The sequence below is a fragment of the Euprymna scolopes genome, chromosome 8 (assembly GCF_053919585.1).
Source record: "Euprymna scolopes isolate OS-2025 chromosome 8, ASM5391958v1, whole genome shotgun sequence".
NCBI lineage: Eukaryota > Metazoa > Mollusca > Cephalopoda > Sepiida > Sepiolidae > Euprymna > Euprymna scolopes.
This window is the reverse complement of record NC_136489.1, coordinates 149,843,787-149,856,146: the sequence shown is the minus strand read 5'-3', so window position 1 is coordinate 149,856,146 and position 12,360 is coordinate 149,843,787. Positions and strand designations below refer to the sequence as shown.

The window sequence follows — 12,360 nt, the reverse complement described above, 5'->3', positions numbered from 1 at the left end:
AAAATCAATTCAGGTTACTTGATTATGTAGTAGAGCTGACATCTATTCAATGTCAGCACTTTAGCCTTAATCATCGCCTTGATATGGGTCCGGAACTGGCAGCATGCCTTTTCCATAAGCGCCGGTGGGAGATTGGCGAATACTTGGCGGATGGCGGTGGTCAGGTTGGCTTTGGTGTTGTGGGGGATCGTATTAGTAATGTTCTCAATGTATGAGGAGATGAAGTAGTTCAGTGGATTCCGGTCGGGGACGAAGAATGCCAGTGGGTGAAGAATACAAAGTTGTAGCACTCTTTCTGAAGCCAAGCCTGGGTCTGTTTGGACTCGTTGACTACTGCCGCACCCAGGACACCCAGGACACCCAGGGTCTGCCAGCTGCTACCTGATTTAACCAGGGGATCACCCACTCTTCAGCACATCCAGGTACATTTTGGTGTTGACTTTCAAGCCAACTTCGAAGATGTGAGGTGCATGATGTGGGCCTCACTTGAAATAACACCAAAGACATAAATCGCGGCCGGAAACTTTGTTTTCATCATCTTGGGCATGTCTCTGTTATTTGTGGTAATCAAGTGATTTATTTTGAGGGTGCTGGCAATGGTCCTGTTGTCATAACTTGGATTGATAGAGAGCATGAGTTGTACAGTGGCACATCTCCAATCTCGCTCATTGAACATTGCGTCACTTTCAGAAATGATAGAAGGCTCCTATCGCTCTTGGAATTTGTACACAACTGGCCAAATGGTAGATGGTCTGCCACACAAAAAAAAAAAAAAAGAAATCTGATTTTCATCAAACGGAAACAGAATCATGTCGTCTTTTCTAGGGTGAAAATTTTATCATTCCACTCTGTAGGTTAATTGCATATAGGGACGATTTTTAACAAGTAATTTGAATTTTAAGACGACCATGTTGTAGTCCATAGAAAAGTAGTCCCTTGGTAATGTGTTCCACAAGTGAGTAGTTCTAGGAAAGAAACTGTTTATGGGAATTCTGCTTGATGGTAAGCCACAGAAAAAAAAAGGGAAAGTTTATTTTAGTTGTGATAACAAGACGAGGTGTTGGTGTGATAATCTGACAAAGAGAAACCAGTGAGACTATTCAAGCTTCGTTTCCAATTCTTTTATTTATCATCAACGGATAATCTCAGCAACGCTTATCTCTATGTAAGCTTTCAGACCTTAATACGAGGGTCGCTCGAAAAGTAAAGCCTCCTATTGTTAAAAAAAACTCAAAAGGTTGAAGACCTACAAAGACAGGAGTGATACTATTAAAAGATGTGACCTTTTGTGCTCCAGAATTTATGTTTTTGCCAGCGATGAATTTATGTTTTTACCAGCGATGAATTTATGTTTTTGTCAGCGATGGCTGTGCATGGGCATGCGGAGCATGATTTATCATGTGAGCATCGTTCGAAAAGTAAAGCCTCCTATTTTTTAACTCAAAAGTTAGAGAGCTACTAAGACGTGAGTGGTATCATTGAAACGAGCGACGCGACTTTTTTTGCTCCAGTATTTATTTTTTCTACATTGTCACGACCATTTTCAATGTACATTTTTTTTTTTCGGGAATTCAAAGATGTATCTCTACTTCTGATGCAAGTCCATGACGGGGTTGCTTTCTTAAAATCTCACACCGTCAATATCTGCAACAGAAAGATGTAACTTTCTGATTATGAAAGCATAAGTTCAATTATCTTAACAATGCAATTTGCAATCCCCTCTGATCCATTCAGTCAAAATAAAAGAATAGGAGGCATTACTTTTTAATGCTCCTTATCAGTGGCGATTCATTAGCGCACAAAACTAGAGCACTTTCCATGAAAAAAATGATATGGAAAAACAAACAACATTTTTGTCGAAGAAGGTGATGTAGAAACAACAGATATCAGCCTTCACCGTCAATTTTGTACCCTGCCAAGGCAAGAATGAATGCTGTGAGTGGCATATTTCAAGATGTGACTTTTGTTTTACTTACGGTCACCACTTATCAAGACCCGAAAGCCACTCGAGGATAAAAGTTAATGAATGTAAGGCGGTAGTATAGTAAACGTTAATGGTGTAAAGTGGGTAGAATTTGATTATTTATGGGGACGGCTTAACAGGAACTTGTTTAAATTGGATTTGAACGCTACCATGTATTTATCCATGAAGCATATCAGCAGAACAGTGTTCCAAAGGCGGACAGTTCTGGGAAAAGAAGGTTTGTTCATGGAATCTGCATTTACATGTAGGCACAGATAGAGAGTGGGGAAAATCACGTATAGTGGTTTTTCGTAATATTATATACTAGCAGACTGTCTGGCGTTGCCCGGTCATAAAATATGCATAAATATTTTATTTTAATTCATACACAAACTGAGACATGTGCATACGAATATTATGTTTTTTTTTTTTTCTAAACAGTTCACGTCTTGTAAGAAAAAAAATAATACTCATGCTGACATCGAAACCAAAACCTAAAGACAGTGAGTCAAATATGATAACCACTAGATCAGCTTGACATGATTTTTAAAGTGTTTTCAAACCTTACTTATTCTTAGCATAAAGAAAGCTGTTATGTTTTACGACCGTGCATGCGCAGTCATGAAACAGTTAGCAAACAGACACGAATCCGATGACTCCCACATACCAATTTTTCAATTTTGACCCCTTAGGAACCCTTCTCCCGGATGAAAACCTATTAAAAATTTTTCCACATGTCTGAATAGCCTATATATCAAATTTCGAGTCTGTAGATCCAAAATTCGCTGCTTAGTATATAGATTGAGAAGTGTCCTCACACATACACACAAACACACACCCACATCCTCTCTTTTATTGATGTGTAGATGAAATAGTATCAGATGAAAATTGAGTATAAAAATATGAAATGTTTTACTTATACACAAATGAAAACCGATTGTAAGAAAAAAATCAGTGGTTGGCACATTAGATATTCCAGAAATTGAATATTTCATCCAGATGAATTTAATTCTGCAAAGTTTATTATTGGCGCCATTCCTAACTCTCAATTATAAGAATACAACCTCTTTCAGTCTTTGACAGACTATGGATACCCACGAAGGGGTGGCTGCACGTGAAATATTTTGTGGCAGGGAGGTGCACAATCTCCAACCACACTTCTCCTGAGTCGACATTGTTAAATACCAGTTGCAAGTGAAGTGTATGTCCAAGACGACTGGAAACAAATGCCGTGATAAGTGGAGAGCACATACAACGCCTAGAATTCTCAAATGGTCACCCATCTAGTACTAACCAGGCTCAACATTGCTTAACTCTGGTGATCTGATAAGAACCGGTGTGTCAATGCGATTATACTGTATATTATAAGAATACCCATATTTAAAAGGTGGATTTGTTTCACCTATTCAAGCATTTCATGAAAATCAGATTATTTGATGTATAATCTTATATACAAAGTAAAGTTAGAACGTCCCGTATTTCTTTGATTGATATAACTTTAATAATAAAAGATTAAAAAAAATCTTTCTTTAGTGATTTAGGTCAATTATTGATCAATATTAAAAAAACATTTATATTTATTTAATATTTTATATTGACTTTTATATTTCGTCCTGATCGATATTTTTTATTATATAAAATTATTAGAATGAGTGGGTTAAAAAAGCGGATTTTGTTTATTCTTGTAAGGAGTCTCTTTTGCAATGATGCATCTAATGCCACGTGTAATGCAGTTCTTTTTCGGATCAGATGACTTCTTATTATGACAAAAACAAAACAAAAAAAAAACAACTCCGTCTGCAATTGTTTGCAGCAATTAATAAATTAATAAATTAATAAATTCATAAATTAATAAAGTCATAAATTAATAAATTCATAAATTAATAAATTAATAAATTAAAAAATTAATAAATTCATAAATTTAAAAATAACAAATTAATAAATTCATAAATTCATAAATTAATAAATTGATAAATTAATAAATTCATAAATTAATAAACTAATAAATTAATAAATTAATAAATTGATAAATTAATAAATTCATAAATTCATAAATTAATAAATTCATAAATTGATAAATTAATAAATTCATAAATTAATAAATTAATAAATTCATAAATTAATAAATTCATAAATTCATAAATTAATAAATTCATAAATTGATAAATTAATAAATTCATAAATTAATAAACTCATGAATTCATAAATTAATAAACTAATAAATTAATAAACTAATAAATTAATAAACTCATAAATTCATAAATTAATAAACTAATAAATTAATAAACTAATAAATTAATAAATTAATAAATTAATAATGCTCTTAGTCTCCATACTTTCCACGTAACATCTAGATTTTCTATTATTTTGTTTTGTTTTTTTCTCTTCTAATATTCATTCGAAAGTCGTATGCTTGCTGCACACATTGTGATTGATTGATCGGCGTCTTACCTCAGATTACAAGCAAACCTGAATGGCTGACGTGATGGTCCGTGCAAAGCCGAACAGACGCATAGATATGTCCAGTACAGTTCTTTTAAGTATTTATCAAAATCAAATTATTTTAGTTATGGAAGGACCTAAGAACATATAATATAGTTTTGGGCGCTTCTACACTATTAGGACAAGATTTCGGAAATCGTAATACTAAATTTCACATGAAAATAATGGTATCTCGTATTTTTAAGATGATTATATCCAAAAATTATGAAAATCAATAAGGTAGAAAATTATTTATTAAAAAAAATAATAGAATTTAATGAAAACGATCGTAAGATACAGGAGAGTTCAAAAGGGAAGTAATTTTCCGTTTCGATTTAAACAAGATGGCTGCATTTTTCACCCGATTCACACGATTAAAGTTGTTTTTTTTAAATAATTCAGTAATATTCAGGTAATTTCGATTGCATAATTTGGAAGCTACTATTGTAATTTATTGGAATTGACAAAAAAATCACGAGAAACCATTGTTTTTTTTTTTGATCTGAAAACTCCATTTATCGACTACAAAATTTCGTTCCAGTAGTGTAGAAGCGCCTAGTTTCCTATTCCAGTTATAATACTAAGCTCGTGGCAAAAAGAATATGCACTTTTGTAATATCCTCACCCTGTCAGATGAGACTGTAGAATATGCTTGTAAAGCGGTTTAGGACTTTACTCTAATGACACACACTCATTGGCCTACTATAGTGTCCTGTAATGCGTGAAGATGGCATCCTGGTAGTCGAGCAACTAATAAAGGGTAGAACGATAAAATTTCCGCCATAGAAAAGACGACATGATTCCATTTCTGTTTGATGTTGCAAACCATCTACTAGTTGGCCAGTTGTGTACAAATCCCAAGCGCTCTTGGGATTTGTACACTCCTGAGCCTTCTAGTATGTCTGAAAGTGACACAATGTTCAATGAGTGAGATTGGAGATGTGCCACTGTACAGCTCATGCTCTCTACCGATTCAAGTTATGATAATAGGACCACTGCCAGCACCCTCAAAATTCATTGCTGGATTTCCACAAATAACAGAGATGTGCTCAGAGTGATGAAAACAAAGTTCCCTAACATGGTTATGGTCTTTGGCATGGTTTTAATTGAGAGCCACATCATGCCATCTGACATCTTTGAAGTCGGCTTGAAAGTCAACACAAAAATTTACCTGGATGTGCTGAAGAGTGCAGTGATCCTCTGGTGCAATCTGCTGCTGGCAGACTCTGTGTGTGGCAGCAGGACCCGGCGCCGGCCCATAAGTCCAAAGAGACCCAGGCTTGGCTTCAGAATGAGTGCTACAATTTTGTACTCTTCTCTCACTGCCCCCCCCCTGTCTACTTCCCCAACCTGAACTCGTTGGACTACTTTGTTTGGTCATACGTCAAGAACCTTCACCAACATAACCTCCCACAACCACCAAAGCCAGCCTGATTGCCACCATCCACTGAGTATTCACCGAGCTCCCACCGTGCTATTGGAAAAGGCATGCTCCCAGTCCCAAACCTGTATCGAGACAGTGATTGAATAAATGTCAGCTTTAATACATAATAAAGTTACCTGAATTGATTTTTTAAGTAAAAGGTTTAAAATAAAGCTGTAGTGTTTTCTTTAGGGTGACAACTTTATCATTTCACTCTGTAACTATGAATTCAAAAAGATCATCAATTGCAACACTATTTTGGTCATTTCTAGGCCTAGATGGGAGATTAAAGAGGTCTAATTCAATCAATCTATTTAACTAGTCATGACAGGTCCCATTTTATATGACCCATAACTAACAGCTTGCATGTCTAACCCTAATAACCCTAACAACTTGCACACTCTCCATTCCATCACTGATATCGCTAATACACATTTGCAAATATAACAAAAAATGATGTCTTAAAGTAAAAGAATTTAAAAGATTGGAAGTTGACATTTCTGCTAAATGCAAACAATATAATATATTTTGATAGCAAAAAATTAACACCCCATCTATAAGCGAGTACATCTTTCATTTAGTCCTGTCATGACAAAACGATAGGTTTCCAACTGACAATGTGCAATGGGTAGCTCAGTAATGCAAATGACCAAGCTGATGTGCGAGGTGACGTCACAGCGGAGGAAGAGAAGGGAAAATAAGCAGAGTAAAAGGAACCACGTGGGCTGTGAGAGAGATTTGGGAGCATTTGTTAGTACGAGAAGAACTTTTAAAAGCAAAATGCAATCCAAACTTTGAACCAAAAAATGGCCAAACGACTGTGTACTGTGGGGCAAGCTGCATATATGGCTGTGGAATATAAAGCACAGATATAAACACCCACGTGGCGGCAATTTGACTTGAGCAGATGTGTTGATATAGGAAGATATTTACATTACACTTGAACTTCTGCATGTCAGTAAAGTTGGGAATGCAAGAACCCGGAAGGGAATTCCAAAGTCTAGCAGTTCTGGAAAGAAACTATTAGAGTAGAAGGCCTTCTTACATCTAGGGAATGCCTTATACTAAATTAGAATCTGTATAGGGGTGGAATTTCGCTGCTTGTTGGGTTTGTCGGGGGTATTTACTTTGAGGGGGTACAAGTGCTTGTAGTTCGTTGGAGCATCTACCATTAAAATACTTGCAGAACAGGCAGAGGAATGCAACATTTTGTCGATGGGAGAGGCTGAAGCTTAAATGACAGTTCAGGACATATCAGGTTGGCTACTCTCTTTTGAACCCTGTCCAGAAACGAAAGACTAGTAGCAGATGCACCAGCCCAAATGTGACAACAATACTCCATACATAGGCGAATGATGGCCTTGTAGAGGTACAGGATACTTTCAGGCTTAAGTAACTTTCTAGCAGTAGAGAGAGCCCACCTTCCTCGCAGCAGCCTTGGCAATGCTCTCAATGTATTTGTTCCAACTCATGTTCCATGTGAACGTTAAGCCGAGTAGTTTGAGAGAAGTACAGGTAAAGTATCTTTAGCCGTAGCTGTTAGTGGTTGAGAAGGTTTCTTGTAATTATTGAAGAAAACAAGCATAGTCTTGGCAGCATTGAATGTGACCATCCATTTTTGTCCCTATTTCACTACAGATTGGGGGTCTTCCTGTAGCGTTTCTGCCATTTCCTTAGATATGTGTTCCCCTCGTTTTGTATTTGTTTTCCCCACGTGCCTGTTATAGAGCATGGGGTCATCAGCAAATATACCCATCTCAGAGACAATTTTATCAGGGAGGTCATTTATGAATATTAGGAATAATAAAGGTCCAAGGATCGACCCTTGAGATACAACCGAATCTATATCATATTGTTTAGATGTACGCTCGTTGAGGACAACCTGGATTCTTCTCTTATTTAAGAAGGATTTAATTATGTTAAGTATTCGTCCAGTCATATCGTATGATCTGATTTTCCTGAGAAGACCATCGTGCCAAATCCTGTCAAAAGATTTCGATATATCTATACTACCGCTGTACACTCCCCTGCTTTTTCCAATGATAGGTTATATACGTTCAGAGATTACAGTTAGGATATCTGCTGTAGAACGGGCTTACCTAAATCCATATTGTTGGTCGATCAGAAGTTTAGCAGCTGTACGGTGATGGACTAGAACTTGGTTAATTATGGACTCAAATATTTTGGCGAAATGTGTGAGGCTAATGGTGGGATTGTATTCTGTATGGTGGGATTGTATTCTGCCCCTACTCACATGGGAAAAGTTACTACGAGCACCCATGGTCATTTATTTGATATGAGGTATTGTAACTAGTGGTAATACGATTAATCAGAATCGGAATTGGGAATTAAAAAAATTGGAACTTTTTGGGGTATCGGAATCGGTATCAGAATTAGAAAAATTTGTGTCTATTTTCCGATGCCAAAAACGATTCCTTTAATTATACTTTTTACTTTGATTTTGATAAAAACAAAATCCTCCACTGCTGGTAATAATAATAAAATAATAAATGTTTATTGATTTTAAACTACCAGTAAAAACTAAAATCTATAGATCGCGTGTGTTTTTATTTTTGAGAAAATGTCTGCACATTTAACGTGTGTCTTTACGGTGATTGGGGAAAAGAACAACTCTGTAGTTAAATATTTAGAAATTTTTAAAACAATCGGAATCGGAATCGCTAATCGTATCAGAATCAGGAAAGTACTGGAATCGTCCCATCACTAATTGTGACAGAAGCCATAAAAATATTTTCAATAAATGTTTTATGCAACAAAATCAATAAGTTATGTAATAGAAATAAAATATGGTTTTATTAAATGGGGCATCGATCGTACGAGGATTTCAGCTTACTATGAAATATACAGGTTAATATAATAAGATTTAATAACCGTGTTTTCCTTTTCGAATGTAACAAAGACGATCAATGATTATGGTTTTAGGCCAAACGATTGCGAGCAGATTTAGATGCTGAACAAAAAAGATGAAGATAACTCTGCTATTGACGATAATGCAGAAAATGTTATAGAATTAAGTAGTTTTCTTTGCCAATTAGATGAAGATTTTATCTGCTCTCTTTCTCTCTCTTTTTATAAGTCGGTTATCATGGGAGATGATGTGCACAACACGGAGATTTTGTGAATTACAAAAATATGATCCCTCATTTACGTGACCGAACAATGTATTTAGGATATTAATTCACATTTCAATCACGTAAATTCTTTCGAGTTGAAAACAAAACACACTCGGGCCGGATTATTTTGTGTTCTTTTTTCCCCACAACGAAGAAGTTCGATTTTTACCTTAGCAGCAGCAGGTCTTTTCTCTCTTCTTAACAATAAAATCACAGTCAGCGCCCCAAAACCAAAGAGACGCCCGCTGAGCAAAAAACAAAAAAAAAAAAAGAAATCGTTTTTTTTTTAATGTCACCCCAGATTTCCAACAATGGCCAAATTTGAATAATTGTATTATTCTTGTATCGGATTATCTGATTCTCTATGGCGGGCACATGCCAACCGTGGCCACTTATTGCTATACTTATCCACACGGTTTCAACGTAAATAAATAGAACCATTTAAAAGAATCCTTTTTTTTTATCAGAATGCAAGAAAATAAGACATGGAAAGCAAGTTTTAAAACAGAAAGCAGAGACTTCACAATGGAGAAAGTGAAGATGAGAGATTGCTACAGTGACTGGATCTACTCAACAAATCAATATACGTTTCTTAATATCAATATAATATGCATCGACTTATTGACATCTATATACTAATAAAATACTGTGGATCTTGTTAGTTATTGTTGTGTCTGTTTCAATAACAACACGAACGCAGAAAGTAAAGGTAAAACAAATAAAGACGAAAAGATAATACATATTTACAAAGGTGCAGTTGTACTGCAGTTGGAAGATTGTCCGGCAGAGGGCGTGTTAAAGTCTTTCATGGAGCAACCGGCACATGCGTCTTGCCTATCCGGCGTTCGAACACAGGTCCCCGGTCTTGCTGACTTGATACCTTTATCTATATCTTTTCACCCACGTATGCTAATTAGTGGGCGTCTCCACAACACCCCCCTCCCAAGATTTGAAGTTGTGTAGATTTCAATATCTTTTCCTTTTGGGGTTCATTATCATTGGGTCTATAGCCTTTCTTTTCCTTCCCGATCTCCTCGGTTCGGACATGGTCTGTGGTGGTTCAATATTAAACGTTTCGTGTATTATATCAATTGGATCTTCCTGTTCCTCAGGTTTGTCCTATTCGTTGTCCTTCCTATAACGTTTTCTCAATTGATTTTGGTGTCTTTTGTGTATCCCTTTTGGACCTTTTATCATGTAGATCAAGTCGCCGATACGTTTATCTACCGTACCCAATTCCCAATATGACATATTATTTTAAAAACATTTAAAATATACCTGATAATCAGGTTTAAACTTTTTACGTGATGTGTGTGTATCGTTTTATATACGACTGCTTGCTTTGGTATTAATTTATCAAATGGTGATTTTATTTTTCTCGCAAACATAAATTCTGCTGGCGATAATTTCGACGGTGTATTTGGATTCTCATTTATCCTGTATGTTGCAGGAACTGTTGTAATGCTTTATCCGTCGGTGTCCCTATCGATTTTCTAAGGGCACTAAAAACAAATAATTATATTTGGGAACAATCAGAGAAATTTTCTGAATTTATTCAAAATTGTCTTTCTGTGAGCCACTTAGATCCCTTAAAAACTCTCATGAACAACTTTTAATGAAATATAATTGAGCGGAAAAGTTTTGATTATGATTTTCTGATCCTTGTAATGCACAGCTCTTAAACTATCGCCTCTGATTTCCATAAGTCAACTAATGACCCCCCCACTCTTTTACAAAAACTCTAAAAATATTCATAAACATTCTATGTTTTTCCAATTGCTGTAAATTCCCATTTGAAACATAAAATATTTCTTATGTGAACTCATTATTATGTTTTAACATGTCTCTCGTTTTCTAACATTTAATTTTAAACCCTAAAAACTTTTTCATTGAAAATATTTCTTTAAAATCGGCTCACCCCTAAAATTGTTACATGATAAGGGCTGCCCCCTTTTCATGTAAGTATAAAAATGGAGAATTTAGTTTAAAATGAAAATGAAAGAGCATAGGCGAAATTCGAACCTCGTAATCTAGTTTAGAAATAGATTACGTGTGAGAATTTAAAAATGTAAAACAAACATTTGTTTAGAATATAGATAAATATTTCAAGGAAAGAATGTTAACTATCAAGTTTGTTATGAAATTTTAAATTGAAAGAATGCAGCTTATAAGATAATGTTTTTAACATATTGGATAAATAGGTTACTGAGAAATAGGAAAAGTTTTGGACACGTATGTCCAGAACACGTCATGACGTCACGGAAAATAGAAAGTTCTAGGAATAGAGAAAAACTTTAGTTAGAAAATAGTCAGTGAAGAAACTCAGAGAGACAGTCAGGCGTATAGGAGCTAGACGTCCTTCAAGGAAAAATGTGAGACTTTGAATTCTTGATGATGGAACACGGCCGTGTGACGAAATAAACCATCAAGTGTTTTTTGTAAAGCTCGTCTTGTGTCTTATGATTCCTACAGAAAGGTAAAGTGGAATTGTATTATATATTTGTGTTATATGTCTTTACATACACGTCTCAACATCATCATGTCCGAACTGTCTGAACACTATCCCTTCACTCCAAAGAGTTTCTTCTTCTACACGTCTAAGGAATGAACATTTTAATATATAAGAATCTCTCCTAACATGAACAATCTAAGTATCTTACAACAACATCTCTCTCTCTCTCTCTCTGTGTCCTTCAACATCCCTCTCTATAATAAGACTCTTACTTTATCTAATAAGACTCTCTCAATGAAACCCCTATATGTAACAAAATGTCTAGGCCCATACCGGAATACCTAAAGAAACGAAATCCCTAAAATCTCAGTTTGTAATAGAATATACGAGGTGCCTTACATAAGTTCCAATACTTTTTTATACAGGCATTTAAAATTGTCGTAGACTCTTGAAAATTCAGTAATTTATTGTTATAAATCTTATGAGATGACTGACCATTTTTTTTTATTTTTATTTATTTCAGGTTCAAACGCACCATACTAATGTCTGATTGTAACAGTTGGTGAATTTCAAAAATGCATCTGGACGTGAGGACACTTTAGAAGAACGATATGCCATAAAATTGGACTTGGGAAAAAATTCCACAGAAACGCACGGAATGCTTCATACTGCTTTTGGACCACCTTGCATGAATCGAACATCAGCTTTTGAGTAATATATTCCAGAAAGGCATGATGTCCGTGAGGGATGATGAGAGTTGTTTGAAGAGTAAGGAGTAAGGAGTAAGGAAGTCAAATACCAGAGGTGATTAGCCAAATAAAGAATTTCATAGATAAGAATCGTTGTGTGTCTATAGACACATTAAGTGCACAGTTTGATGTCAGTGTTGGGACTGTACACAAAATTA

The 12,360-nt window shown here is 35.4% G+C and overlaps 1 protein-coding gene and 1 pseudogene across 1 annotated transcript in view; both read right to left on the bottom strand.

Annotated features, from left to right (window-relative positions):
* The window catches only part of LOC145283827 (sialin-like), a 211,553-nt gene that overhangs the window by 115,083 nt on the left and 84,110 nt on the right, over positions 1 to 12,360 (bottom strand). The gene's annotated exons all lie outside the window — the stretch shown is intronic.
* On the bottom strand, positions 3,210 to 3,326 carry LOC145284124 (5S ribosomal RNA; annotated as a pseudogene).